The sequence below is a fragment of the Zingiber officinale genome, chromosome 10A, assembly GCF_018446385.1.
Source record: "Zingiber officinale cultivar Zhangliang chromosome 10A, Zo_v1.1, whole genome shotgun sequence".
NCBI lineage: Eukaryota > Viridiplantae > Streptophyta > Magnoliopsida > Zingiberales > Zingiberaceae > Zingiber > Zingiber officinale.
This window is the reverse complement of record NC_056004.1, coordinates 97,620,501-97,635,582: the sequence shown is the minus strand read 5'-3', so window position 1 is coordinate 97,635,582 and position 15,082 is coordinate 97,620,501. Positions and strand designations below refer to the sequence as shown.

The window sequence follows — 15,082 nt, the reverse complement described above, 5'->3', positions numbered from 1 at the left end:
GTAAATCAAGAAGCACACGTGATAGTCAGCCTAGAAGTCCAGCATCTTTTGGTTGCGACCCTCATTTGGAGGAAATTTTTTTGCAAATACGTCATAGTTGGAAATTGAACCGTGGGTGCCTGGGTAATAATCTGGATATCCTACCACAGCATCATCACCCCGAGAACGGAGCCAAATCTCTTGGTCCACAAAAAAGTGGACCAGGGGATGGACCACTCTTAATTGTGGTTGGATAGTGACCACGATCCGACCATAATTGATTGCAATACCTTCCTAGGTTCACCGTCCCCTCCAGATTATAGTTTGGGTCGGTGCGAATGGCTGAAAGCCACTTAAAAGCCGTCGGAGGTAGGCAAGTGGCCAGGCTGCTAGGCGGCGAGCAGGGGCGCCTTTCGGACGACCTCCAACCGCGCCGCTCTGACCCAAACTATAACCTGGATGAAACGATAAATCCAAAAAGGTATCACAATTAATTGTGACCAGATCGCGATCAAGATCTGACTGCGGGGCGGATCTTCTGGTCCGCAAAGGCTGGACCAATTCATGGTCTAGCCTTTGCATTGGTGGGGGCAATGGGCCCCCACCTATTAACAGGTGGGGGTCATTACCTCCCACCAATCCCCTTGTCCCGGTCCAGGAGCGAACCAGGACAAGGGAACCAAAGGATCCGATCCCCCTCCCAGGGACCTGTAATAATATACGCAAAAAAAATAAAAATATATAAAAAATAAAAATTTTAATCAATATTGCCTTTAAATTTTACTCCAATATATTTGAAGATATACCTATTACTTCGTACTATAAATAAATATGGGTCATATAATGGGTGACATATGTTAAAAAATTATATAAAATAAAAAAATAAAAAATTTTGATTAAAAAATTAATAAATAAAATTGATTTTAAAAAGAAAAGTAAATTAAAATTGAAAAACAAATACAAATAAAGGAGTTCAAATAACTTGTTTAAAGAAGGAAGATGGGTAAAAAGGTCATTTCAAAAAGAGACAAAAGCAATTTGCTTATTCAACCCTCGCCACTTCCTCTCGTTAGGATGGGTTTCCCGCTTCTCATCGAACTCTAGGGTGGGACTAATGGCACTCGGCACCTCCTTCCTCCCTCGCCAGCAGTCACTCCCCGTCAACGGCACCTCCTTCCTCCACCGCCAGCAGTCTCTCCCTGCCAACCGCACCTCCTTCGTCCCGTCGCTCGTTCGCGTTGCTCAGCGGAAGGTCTCTTCCCGTCCGGTTTCCTCTGTCCACGAAGCGGAACCTGCCAAGAACAAGGATGTGGTCCCGGCTGCCAAGGACAAGTTCAGGAAATGGTCGGCGACGAGTTGGAGGGCCAAGAAGGCACTCCAACTGCCGGATTACCCAGACAAGGTGGAGTTCGAGTCAGTTCTGAAGAAAATCAATCATTTCCCTCCGATCGTGTTCGCTGGGGAGGTCTGCCACCTAGAGGAGCGGCTAAAGGATGTTGCGCTTGGAAAAGCGTTTCTCTTGATGGGAGGCGACTGCGCGGAAAGTTTCAAGGAGTTCAACGCCGACAACATTGGGGATACCTTCCGGATTCTCCACCAGATGGCCGTCGTTCTCATGTTCGGCGGCCAGATGCCTGTCATCAGGGTAAGATTGATTGATCATATATAAATCATGCATGGTAATCGGTTTTCTTCATATCTTAGCCGATGCGGAGATCGAATGGGTTGTTGTTTGATCTCGTCCGGAAGCTGAGTCGGATGAAGGCGAGCCTTGTTGTGCAGAAAGTTGACGGAGTCACTGAAGCGTTGAATCTACCGGGTACCCTCCTGGAAAGGTTCACACGGGCGGTTGACGGTGAGAAATGACCGGGACGATGACGTTGTTGCTCTGCGCACACTCAGACGAATCCCCCAGTCACTAGAGACCATAAACCAGGGAAAAAGTCCCCGGCCAGGTTGATGAGTGCTAGGTCCTGCGAGGTCGGGCCGAGATTGCCCGGCTTGTCCAGTTGTGCCCCTTTGTTCCTCCATCAGCTTGATCAATTGAGGGGCTAGTTCGGGCGGAGGTAAACCCATCTTGGCAGTCCGCTTGGAGTCTCGAGCAAACTGAAAACAATGATTAGTGTCATGTGTATAGGGGTAGGAAAAAATACCGAAATTTCGGTATATCGCACATATCGTATCGAAATTTACCGAACTATACCGATTTTACGGTATATCGAAAATTTTAGTACGGTAAAATACCATACTGAAATGTTCGGTATCGATATCGGTATATGAATTTTAGTGAAATTTTCGGTATACAGTACCGATACCGAAAATTTATTGAATATTAGAAATTCGATATATCGAAATTCGGTATACCGAAATTTTAGTACGGTATCGGTATAAAAAAATTTTATACCGTATTTTCTGGTATGGTAATGGTATGGGAGTTGGTGGTTTGGTATACCGTACCGAACCACCCCTGCATGCGTACGTGACTGATGATAGGTACAATACCGATTATTCCATGGCCCTGGTCGGGGAGCATGCACAGCGGCAACTCGAGGTGCGGGTCTAACTTCCCAGGTGCGCGGCAGAGGTTGAGGAGGTGGTTGAGGTACCCTTCTTTCTTACTTGTTGGCGGAGGGAGGTGGTCTTTCAGCCTTCCTTCGAGCTGCTTGCGCTTCTTTCACTTTGATGTAAGAAGCAGCTTTTTCCACCATCTCATCAAAATTCTGAGCTGGATTTTTAATGAGGTCTCTGAAGAATTCTCCCTCTCCTCACTGTGTCGCTCCCTCTCTCTCGCCGCCACCCTCGCAACGCCGGCGATAGCCACTTCTTCCTCCTCGCGACAACCACTTCTTCCCTCTTCTCCTTGTGATGCCGACCAGACCTTCGGGCACGCTGTTTCCGCATCGCACAACACCTCCTTGGTCCACGCTGCCTCCACCAGGTAGCCCGCCACCGCCCGTCTCCTCTGCTCTCTCTCCCATCTCTGATGACCGTGCTTGTCATCAAGCACGAGATGCTACCGTCCGATGCTGGCTGCCACCTCCCTCGCCTTACCTCACGGCAGAGCTGCCTCTCTTGTCCCCTCTTTATCATTGGAGACACACCACAGCCCAAGCACCGTATGTGAAGCCCCGTCGGTCAACGGCAGCGTCGACTCCTCCTCTTCTCCCTGCTCACGCACGCCTCACGGTGCCGCCACCGGACCGACACCACCTCGACTGTCTTCCTCGTCGCAGTGACCAGTCATCGTTGACCAGCGTTAACAGTAGCCTCCAGCATCGCAGAGGGCTTCCGAGTAGTAGCCAAGTCCCATCGTCGCGGACGGTTTCCGTGCTGCAGTCATTCCCCATCGCCATAGACGGCCCCGATTGGCATTGGCGTACATTTCCGAGGTCGATCCGGTATCCGACCCATGTTGGCGAGTGTCTTCAGCAATATTCTGGCCATCGAGCCATTTTTGTGTTATGCCCTTCAAGCCGCGATTGTGTTTTGGACTGTGTGATTTGTGTTTTACCTCCTTGCCGCCATTTTGTCCTGGCCTGGGTGCCACTATTATTTCCCGGCCTGCGTGTCGAAGTTGTGTCCCGGCCTGCGTGTCGAAGTCGTGTCCCGCCCTGCGTGCCGATCTCATTTCTCGGTCGGCGCTGGTTTCGTGTCGCGGCCTGCGTGCAGCTAGTACCTCTCGGCCTACGTGTCGGTGTCTTATCCCGGCTTGTGTGCCAGTGTCTTAGCCCGGCCTGCGTGCCGCTATTATCTTCCGACCTGCAACTTGTCTCCCGGCTCCGTGCAGCATCCTGCTTCGCGTCGTCAGATCCCTCTCTCCAGCCTGATCAGAGTCATCTGCTCTTCCGGGTCACGACAGCTCAAGCCGCGTCCCATCCGAGGGCACCCCTGGACTAGGGTACGTTCCTCGTTCATATTCCATATGCATTTTCATTATTTTATGGCTTAATCTGGTACTCATATATTCGTTGGATCTGCCTCGAGTATCGGGGTACCGAGGGGTGGGTCAACCCGGTCACTGGCTGCAGGTAGCGTTGACCAGAGGACTTCTGAAGACTTGGTCAACACGGGAGCCATCTCAGCACACCCCCCTCCGGGACGTCGCAATTCAGTCAACATTCTCGTCACCTCACCCGACGGTCCGTCTGACTCAGTTTCCGGACGGGATCACTGTTGATCTTTTTTAATTTTTGTGGTAATTGTGTTAGGTGGGGAGAATGGCCGAGCAGTTCGCCAAGCCTAGGTCGGATCCGTTCGAGGAGAAGAATGGCGTGAAGCTTCCAAGTTACCGAGGCGACATCATCAACGACGCTTCATTCGACGAGAAATCGAGGATTCCATACCCTCAAAGGATGATCCGAGCCTACTGTCAGTCCGCGGCGACGCTCAACCTTCTCCGGGAGTTTGCCGCCGGTGGCTATGCTGCCATGCAACGTGTAACCCAGTGGAACCTCGATTTCACTCAGCACAGCGGGCAGGGTGACAAGTGAGCGTTCATCAAATTAAATCCCTTTTGCAAATGGGATGGCTAGCTGCTTTTTGCTGATCATCCTGACTGAATAAGTCCAATTACAATCATTGAATTGTTGTTTTGCTTCGAACAGGCATCAGGAATTGGCCCACCGGGTGGACGAGGCTTTGGGTTTCATGGCTGCCGCTGGGCTCACCATCCTGACCACAACCGAGTTCTGGACCTCCCACGAGTGCCTTCTCCTTCCCTATGAGCAGGCCCTCACTCGTGAGTACTCTACTTCAGGTCTCTTCTACGACTGCTCCGCCCACTTCCTCTGGGTGGGAGAACGTACCCGACAACTCGATGGTGCACACGTTGAGTTCCTCTGTGGCGCTGCCAATCCCCTAGGCGTCAAGGTGAGCATGCATATATACTACGTACTCCTTTCTGCTTAATTAATCATTAATACCATGTCTTTAAATTATATATAATTTAATTGTACTGGTAGGTGAGTGACAAGATGGACCCCAAAGAGCTAGTGAAGCTGATTGAGGTCATGAACCCCCAGAACAATCCCGGGAGGATCACCATTATAACAAGGATGGGAGCAGAAAAATTGAGGGTGAAGCTTCCTCATCTGATCCGGGCCGTCCGAGGAGCAGGTCAGATTGTCACTTGGGTCAGTGATCCCATGCACGGGAACACCCAAGGCCCCCTGTGGACTCAAAACTCGACCTTTTGACTCAATTGTGCTATATGATTCTATGATTTGAACAGTAGCATTGTTGCCATTTCCAATTCCCACGCTGCGACCCGAGGCTGAATGCTTCTCAGTCTCTTGAGCTGGCCTTTATTGTTGCTGAGCGACTGCGAAAGAGAAGGATTGCCGCTAAGTCCTTCAAGCCGCGCCGGCTGTTGGACCCTCTGCCGAGCCTGTGACGCGCGCGGGACAACGTGCCTGTTGGAAGTATTGATTAGTAGTTGATGAGGTGACAATTAGTAGGTTGATGAGTTATAATTAGTGGTGATAGCTAATGTATTTGAAGTATGTAGTTGAGTTAGTAGAACAATGTTGATGTTAGTGATTAATGAATGAGTTAGTAGTTAATTAGTAAATGAGGATGTTTTCTTTTATTTAAATCTAGGTACTTAACTTTTCGAACCAACTAATAATGAAGATGACCGATCCGACAATTCTTTAACCATTTCTTCATCTATCTAGTGTCACGTGTTCTGAAATATTCATCATCTGTACCTTATGAGAAGACCGGCATCATTACTGAGGGGTTAGTGTGGTTCGATCCTAGGACGGATCAGGAATTGACATCAATGTGAAGTGACTTTGATGATAGATGAAGTTGATGACCAAGGCCGAGATATGAGTGGTGCTGAGATTTAAGACAAAGACCCAGGTGATGTTGGAATCTAACATTGATGTTGAAAGTATCGATAGCTGAGGCTAAGACAAGGGTGAGAATGAGATTCGAGACTGAGACTCATACCAAGGTGATGTCGAGATCTGAGGTTGATGTTGAAGATTTCAACAACTACAGTCGAGATAAGGGTGGGACTGGGATCCAAGACTGAGACTGAGACTTGGGTGATGCTGGATATGGGAATGATGCTGAGAGTGTCGGAAGCTATGATCGAAATACATGTGAGGCTAAAACTGATACTAAGACTGAGACTCCGATGATGCTAGGATCTGACATTGATGCTGAAGATGTTGGTAGTTGTGACCGAGACAAGGGTGAGGTCGGGATCCAAGACCTAGGTAATGCTAGGATCTAGGATTGATGATGAGAGTGTCGGCAACTACGAGTAAGATACATGTGAGGCCAGAATCCAAGATTAATTGAGACTCAGGTATCAAGATCCGAGGCTAAGACCGAGGAGGTGTTAGTAGCTAAGGTTGAGATATATATGATAGTTGACTTGTCCAGTTAGATCCGAATCTCATTTGGCGGGAACTAATTTCCTTTGAATTACGTTTGACCTATTTAGATTTTGATTACCTTATGGAATGTGGGAATTGTAAGTTCTCGCTACTTCAATGGTGAAATTTTATACCTTCAAAAGTAAGTTTGAAGTGTTGCTCATGAAAGGTAATGAAATATTGTAAAAGTTTCTCATGGAAAGTACCTTTTAAGTGTTGATTAAACTAAAAAAAATATTATTGATGCAATTATTATTTTTAAATTTTTACGAAGTTTGACTTAAAAATAATTATATTGTAATTACAGAGTTTAAAAATCTCTCTATATTATAATTAGTTCTTTGCCAAGTCATTCTTTACAAACTCATGAGGCAGATCAATTGAAAAGAATGAAAAAAAATAAAGAGATTTCAAGTTTCTCGAATGATGGAGGAGAAAAAAAACTCCATAGAATGTGGAAGAGAAGGAGATTTTTGTGGTAGAAGATGTGATAGAGATACAATAAGAAGTCATTTTGATGAACAAGAGAGACACTTCGCTGGGATAAAAAATGAAAAAACAAAAATTGTTCGGCATTATGGTTGTTTAATTTGGACATATAAAGATAAATTATAAGGATAACTCACAAGTAAATTATGTGAAAAAAAGGAAAATAAGTTTTTTAATTATGTTTTTGTCTCAGTAAAACAGCAATGCGTCATTTCGTTAATTTTCAGGGTTTATTTTATTAATTTTCTCTCCGTTCTTTTCGCTCGTTGACTCATTTACCAATATATTTTTCTATCATTATTTATAGATTTTTTTTAAAAAAAAATTAACCCTTTATTTTGGAAAAACCACGTCAATTATGGATCTTTTATTGTGCAAAAAATGAAAAGGATGATTTTTTTAAAAACAAATTAAAAGACTCTCCATTATATTTTTTATGAAATATCTTTATTTTAACGCTATTGTAAATTAATTTTTATTTAATTTGATTAAAAAATATTATATATAAAATACTACTTTTATATATATAACTTTTTACCAATTTGATTATATTACATAGTCTTGATTAAAAGCACTTTAAAATATTAAAATCACAATGAAGAGTTTGATCATTTAAAAAAAAAATTAATTAAACTTAAGAAACTTTTACTAAAAATTAAATTCAATAATTAATTCTGTCTGAGATCGATGGATATGGAAGGCTCCTCGTCATTAAAAGATAATCTCAAAGCACTCTTGTGTATCAAAAGGAGAGTTAGTGACCGGACCAAAGAAGGGGTCTCGACATAGGTCCCCCAGTGATCGATAAAAAGTGATGAACAATAATGGAAATTGCATAGTTCCATGTAATGTGAGTGTATTTACATGTATAGATGGAGACTCATTTTTATAATATTACTGTTTATATGTGCACAAATCTGAAAGCATTTCCAGAAAATAAAAATCATAGAGATGTTCTGACACATTTCCCAAAATAGACCTGCAATCTCTGTGTTTGGCATAGAGAAAGTTTCTGATGCACAACTTGCATATAGAATATTCATTGTCCTTCATGACATAACATGCCAAAAAAGAATATGAAATCGTTGGGCGGGGGGGTCCACAACCTGCTTACTTGGCAAACAGACAGCATTTCCCATGACTCGGTTAGTAGTTGCTTGGCCGATCGATTATATAGAATGTCGTCAGGGACTCGTCCCTTTCTCGGCCTATCGGTTTTAACCAAAGAGTTCAATCGAATCGGGTGTCCATTCTGTTCGATCAAACTGTAGTTTCGATCGACTAAACTGCTCGACTAAGCTATTTAGTTATGCTGTCTTAAAGAAATCTTGATCCTGAAGAGTGCTGACTCGTCTTAAGCTATTCATCCATATTGAGAGGCTTGGCGCCCGACCAGCCCGATGGCTTGGTCAGATAATCTCTTGGCCTAATGGTCCAACCGGTCGCATAACCTCTTGGCCACAATGATTGACTGTGCTGGCTTCAAGGGTTGACCCTTTCTTGACTTTGATTGCCATGTCAGTCGGTCCCCTGGATTTTGACCTGACTTGGGGGTACCTCAATTGTCGTATCACAAGCCTCTCTCTCAATTTTTGTTGAAGGAAGCTGTAAGTTAGACTGACTGAACGCTTGTACTGTTATGCTCTTGGTCATCTGATCGAGCGTTCGTTCTCCTTTATTATCACTGGTTGAATCCGACATCATACTTAGCTGCTAGCGTTTCTAGGATATCTTGTCTCCCAGTCGAACACTTCTTCATTATATTGTCGCTCAGCTTGAGTTGACGTCACTATAATACCTTGGAAATAGGGCACGTCACTTATCATTAATGTTGAACATAATGAGCACACTGTTTCATCATAAGCCTGTTTAGTGTCTCCCATCCCTCATAAATGTTGCATGTAGTTTGCTACCACGTGTTGAACGCTAGATAAAAGAATATCTGATGTGACAGGTGTTTGTTGAGATTTTGATATGACTGCTATTGGTTCGAATTCGACGATCCAGATTAAATCTCTCTTTTCTATGCCTTTGATCGAACGACTCTTAGAGATCCTCGCTAGAGATTTTAAAGTTTGTGCTTCAACGGTACTTTATCGTTTTCACATCTTCTTCTTCTTCTCTTCTCTCTGGTTGTCCTTGCCGTTAGTCCTTCAAACTTCTTGCTCCCTTAGTAAGTTCCATTTCTCTCTCAATTTTTATCCCCTTTGTTCCTTTTTCATGGCTTCTAGCCCACCCATCACCGTCCATGGATTCTGGTACAGTTCCACCACTTCTTATTTCTATGGCGGGGAGGTGAACGAGATGCGCCTCAATTACTATATTCCTCCCGACCATTGTATTATCGTCCCTTCTGGATAAGGCCGCCCTGATCTTCCTCCAACCAGTTTTATTACTTTCTTTAAGGACCAATTTATGGTTAGCCTCCACTTTCCTTTACATCCTTTTTCCTCTTAAGTATGTTCTTATTTTCACTTCCCTTTGCAACTCCAAGCCCGAGTGGATGTAGTATTTTTTGATAAAATGTCTTCCTCTAATAAGGTTGAAAATCCCACTTCTTCTATCTCTAACCGGTTCGTCCCGTAACTTTCCTGATCGAGTGGCAAATGGAGTTGCCCAATCCTCCCATGTTGAGCAAGTACAAATGGGAATCAGTCTACCTCGAGGCCTCCTCTCAGCTAGCCGAAATACCATATCCACAAATTGCTGACTTAGGGAATGTTGTATATGTTCGGGTTGAGTCCCATCCTAACCCGACTGCTTGATAGCTTCGGTGAGACATTCTTCCTCTTATTTCTGTTGGATCAAACTGATTTTTTTTCTCTATTTTGCAGCTAAAACCATGTGGAAGGCTTTGTTGGACGATTCCACAAACTTAGCAGATAAAGAGATGGATTCTCGGGGGGAGGCCAAGATGGAGAGTCATGGGATGTCACCGATTGACCAATCTGAGGAGCTGATCAACGAAGAGGAGGCCAGCCAAGTTGATGGGAGTGATGCAGTCACCAACACTGAAGAAATGGTAACGCCCGGCCTTCATTGCATTCGATTGTTGTTCCCTCATAATCCATGACTTCTGCCGAACCCCTGATCCACCGTCGATGTTGCAAAAGGGGCCGATCAGCAATGCATGTTCGATCGACGACCGCAACTCCATAAGCATCCACTGCGACATCGATCGTGCAACCATGCTCCAAGCGAGGAGAGAGTTATACCTTAGTCGCCCCTAAAGCCGCAACTGGTCGGCCTAATTCAACTTCATCCGAGCGGACGCCTTCGCTTTCTGAGTTACTGATCGGAGATCTCCCAGCAGAGTCGGTTGCCTTTTTGATGATGCCTCCGACCGAGCCAGCATGACCCCATTCCACAATACACTCCACGCCCCTTTCCAAATCCAAAAGCAAATCTAAATCCAACTCCACAACACCAAGTGAGCCAAGTAAATAAAGGCAGATCAGGACGATCCTTAGGCTACCCACTCATGACTTTCTTTTCACACACTTAGCTAAGTCCCTGGCCTCAGAGCACCTAATAAAGATTCAAAGACCCTTGGCGCAAATTTGGACGGATTCTTGAACCTAAGCAGCCTCAAGCTCACCTAAGGAGCTAGTTGACCGCTTCTGCCAAGGCACTACTGGGGTAAGCTTATTCTACCCTCGTACATTCGTCCATGCCATGTGCTTCATCTAACCTTCTTTTTACTTTGATATTTTTGGATGGAGGGTCTGATTCTATGCCAACAATTGGACAGGGGACTTTTAGCCGAGCGGTCATTCCGTTCGGCCAAGCAACAGACACAATAGGGTATCTTTCGACATCCTTTTGGGAGTTAGTGTCGCCGATGGGCGGCATGGTCAGACAGAGGATCGTGCGACGGAAACATTCACTGTCACTTCAGATATATGTGTTGGATCGTGAAAGTTGATAAAGGGGGGGGGTGAATATCGATCGAAAAATTATCGTAGCGAGTACGCAGCGGAAAAGAAAGAGAACAATGCTAACAAGAAATGATTTATTTGGTTCGGAGCCTTAGTCGACTAAATATTACAAATGAAAGTACAAGAACTTTTAAAAAGGAAATACCGACAATAATAAAGGATAGAAAAATCAGCACGTTGTCGGAGAAGCTTCGCAGCGTCGTAGGGGCACAACGCAGTAGAGCAGATGTCGTTGTTGTATTTTGCTCTAGGGTGAGACCTCCTTATATAGGATGCTCCGGGCGCCCGGACCGTGACTTAGGTCTAACCAATCAGCGCGCTCCTCGTGACAACAGGATAGAATTTTTACGTTCGGGCGCCTGAACCGATTCCGGACGCCCAGACTAATCCGAGCGCCCGGACCACCTTTCTCCAAAAAGTCCTTCTCCTGCAAGAAAGAGTTAGTCCGAAGCAAAATAACAGTTAAACTATCCTGCAAAACAGAAGTTAGCACAATTAAAGTAAAAGAGTAGTAATTAGATTCCATCTCACCGAGACCGGAATCTAGTCATGATCTCAACTTAAATTCTAGAAATGATTCTAAGTTGGATCGACGCCTACTGTTCCCTCGAACGGGGAACGCGTCCTCACCAGGTCACTCTCCTCCAGTGACTTACTTTAACTAATCTACCAGACGTACGGTCAGCCCGTCAACCCGTCTGGATTTCATGCTAGCTACCCGGTCAGCCCGTCGACTTACCAACACTGAGTTAGCACAATAGATAAAAATAGTACAGTAAACCTAGGGCTACCTTCTTAGGGTTGCCTAGCTTCACTCACTAGGACATCCATTGCCCCGCTCCACTCACCGGGACTTCCACTACCTAGCTTCACTTACTAGGGCCCGACTTCACTCACTGAGATTTCTACCACCTAACTTCACTCATTAGGGCCCGACTTCACTCACCGGGACTTCCACTTTGCCTAACCTTTGGTTAGAACTTACCTTTGTTAGTCATCTAGTCTTGACTAAACTTCTCTCTCCCAAACATCAAGTCCTGTTTGGGTCAATCCTTGGTCATATTGTTAAACATCGAAACCCTAGAGGTCGATTGCACCAACAATATGCTCAGCCAGTTAAGGTACTGTGTTAGGGACACTTTACTGACATGTCTCTTCAGGAAAAGCGTGGGATTATGTATTCGCTTTAAGAGGCGTGCACACACACTACAGGAGCCCTATATAAAGGGGGGTCCAGGCATCGACGGAGGCATACTTTTCTCGCGATTTCTACTGTTGCGCTACAGTTCTCTTTGCTTCTTGCTTCACCGGAGACTGACTTAAGCGTCCGAGGGCCATCACCGGGGACCCCTGCCCTGGCTCGGCACTGACGCTGCTTGTGTTGCAGGCGGGAGCGAAGTCCACCGGAAGTCAGCGAGAGCGCCACGTCCCCAGCATCCGTCTCTTCGACTTTCGGACATGATCATGCTCTAAAGGCATCAATATATTGAGTAAATATTTCTGTTAAATATGTTTGATCTGCAAGTCTACATTATCAATTAAATATCTAACTTCTTGAATATTATAAATTTCACAATTAAATATATTATAAATCAAATATTATAAGTCTTACCCATTAAATATCTCACTTTCAAAATTTTCAATTTCATAATCAAATATCTCACCCATCAGATATCTGTAGTTCCATTCACATTGAATTTAAAAATAATATTAAAAAAAATTAAAGACAACTGCAACACGTGGTGGACCCTGCTGCAAGTCCACCCACGCGCTCATGCTAGGCGCATAGGCTGTGCTACAACTCACACCTTTTTTATTTTTATTTTTATTTTAAAAAAAATAAAAATACTCCGGCAAAACTTTTTACGTGATGATTTCTAATATCTCCATCTCCATCCCTTTGATGGATATTTAGGGTTTGGAAATATTTGAATAAATATCCTTTCCAAATATCCCATTATGGATGTCCTAAGATATCACGACCGCATATGTAACGTCTGTCACTTCCCTGTTCTCATCCATCAGTAGCCCTCTATCATCACCTTAATCATCTCAAATCAACAATAAATTAAATCAACTCAACAATAATCCTCATACCCAATAACGATACCACGAAGCTACCATCGACCAGGTATACCAAGTTGACTACATTCTAAAATTGACTACATTCTAAAACAAGCAGTTGAGAGCTGAGGAGAGACAATAAAAAAAATATTCTACGGACATGAACAAAAATATTTTGTAGCTCGTTAACTATGTATCGTTAAAGATCACGTGCGCAAACAAAAAAAAGGCTTGTGTTGATAGGTGTATTTGGTATGTTATACCGAACTTCAAACTTATATATCGTATATTGAATTAAAAAATCTGACATAGAAAAAATCATATTGATATCGAATTTTGATATACTAAAATTTCGATATATTGAAATTTAGGTATACCAAATTTTCGGTATGATATAAATTATATAATAATTTAAAGATTTTAAGTTGTATTCAGATTTGGATTAAGATTTTTTTTTTTAAAAAAAAATTCTAACCCAATTTAAATCCTATTCAATCCATCCGAATTGACATCCAACCTACAATTAAAGTTTATTCATGAAAGAACTATTCAACTATTCTTTTTGCCGGTTAATTGAACTATTTAGTTCGTCATTGTTTCCCAAATTAACTTTTAAAAAAATGCTGATCTAGCTGCTCTTCGTTCGAGCAGTATTCTTTGTCATTGACAGCAAAATGTTCTATTATTTGCAAAACTCGTGTTTGAATATCAATGATTTTTGTATTTGTCAATATGCCTATAAAATAGAATCTCCCCCTTTTATTTACCTGAAGACTCATAAATCATACACAGTCAACCGACAAAAAGATATTGGAGTAAAATCTGATAGTCTATAAATTTAGCTCATTATCCACCTACTATCCACATTAATTTATACCTTTAGCATGTTTGAACTAGTTCAGCATGCTTTTTACAAGTAATGCTGAAGAGGAAAGTGGTTTAGTGACAGGTGATAAAAAACACACATCTTACCTTCGTGTCGTATCCCTGAGGAAGTAGCGAGATGAAACTATGGGCATTGGCAGCCATGGCGGCGGCCACCACCTCCTCCATAGTGGCGTCTTTCTTCCCAAAGAGTATATTCTCTTTAATAGAGGTGGCAAACAAAGCGGGCTCTTGGCTGACCAACCCTATCTGCGATCTTAACCATTTCAGCTGCAGCCTCTTGATGTTTGTCCCGTCGAGCAGAATCTCGTTGGCGAACAGCTCTAGCAGCGCAATCACCGTCGACTTTCCTGACCCGCTGCCTCCCACCAATGCCACAGTTCGCCCTGCTGGCACATTGAGGTTGAAGTCCTGGAATATGTAGTTGTCCGACCTGGAAGGGTATGTGAACTCCACGTTTCTAACTCCACGTCCCCGGACAAGTTCTCTAGAACTTCTCCATTCGAGATGCCAGAGTCTATCTTCGGCACTCGCCGGATCACCTCCAAGATGTGTTCACCGGTGGAGATCGCCTCAGAGAAATACTTCAAATTGGAGAGCCGCGAACCGAGTGCCCTGTCCCAATAAACTTTGTTAGAGGAAAGGAGAGGAGAGGAGAGGAGAGAAGGGAAGAAGAAGAAAATTGGGAATTTACAAGCCGCCGAAGATGATTGAGTTGCTGACAGCGAAGACGGTGCCGCCCTTGCCGCCGTTATACATGACGATGCGGCTGCCGAACCAAACCAAGAAAGCCATAATGGCAAAGATGATGCCATTGCTGTCGACGGCCAGTCCCTTCATGAGGCCCTGGTAGAGACCGAGCTTGACGGAGTCATCAAGCGTGGCAGAAAACTTGGCTATGGTGCGCTCCTCCTCCACAAAAAGAGTAAATGGTGCAGATGGAGGAAACGCATTGCTCCACCACCGTGCCAACCTTCTGGTACTCCCTCCGCATCTTCCGAGCTAGCTCCATGAGGATGCGGCCGTACAGGATGCCGGGGATGACGAGTAGCACCGCTGTAGGCGATCCCACCAGCGGCAGTCGCCATGTCATGGAAAATCCTCCCGCGTAGCATCCGACGAAGGTGGCGCAATTCATTATGAAGTTGGGCACCTTCTCGCTTAGGCAGTCTTGTATGACGAGTTTGTCACTGGTGATGTTGGTAATGACTTCACTGCTGGTGCCGACGTTGAGGTCGAAATATTCAACATCCTGCCGGAGAACCGCTGTAAGATACCGCACTCGCATCCTCGACGCCTGCTGCTCCCCTGTTCTCGACCAACAGTAACCCTCTGCCC

General features: G+C 44.4%; 2 pseudogenes; one reads left to right on the top strand and one right to left on the bottom strand.

The window, feature by feature from the left end:
* Window positions 1–15,082, bottom strand: part of LOC122026829 — a 71,118-nt pseudogene that overhangs the window by 55,647 nt on the left and 389 nt on the right.
* LOC122027955 lies at window positions 1,094–5,371 on the top strand (annotated as a pseudogene).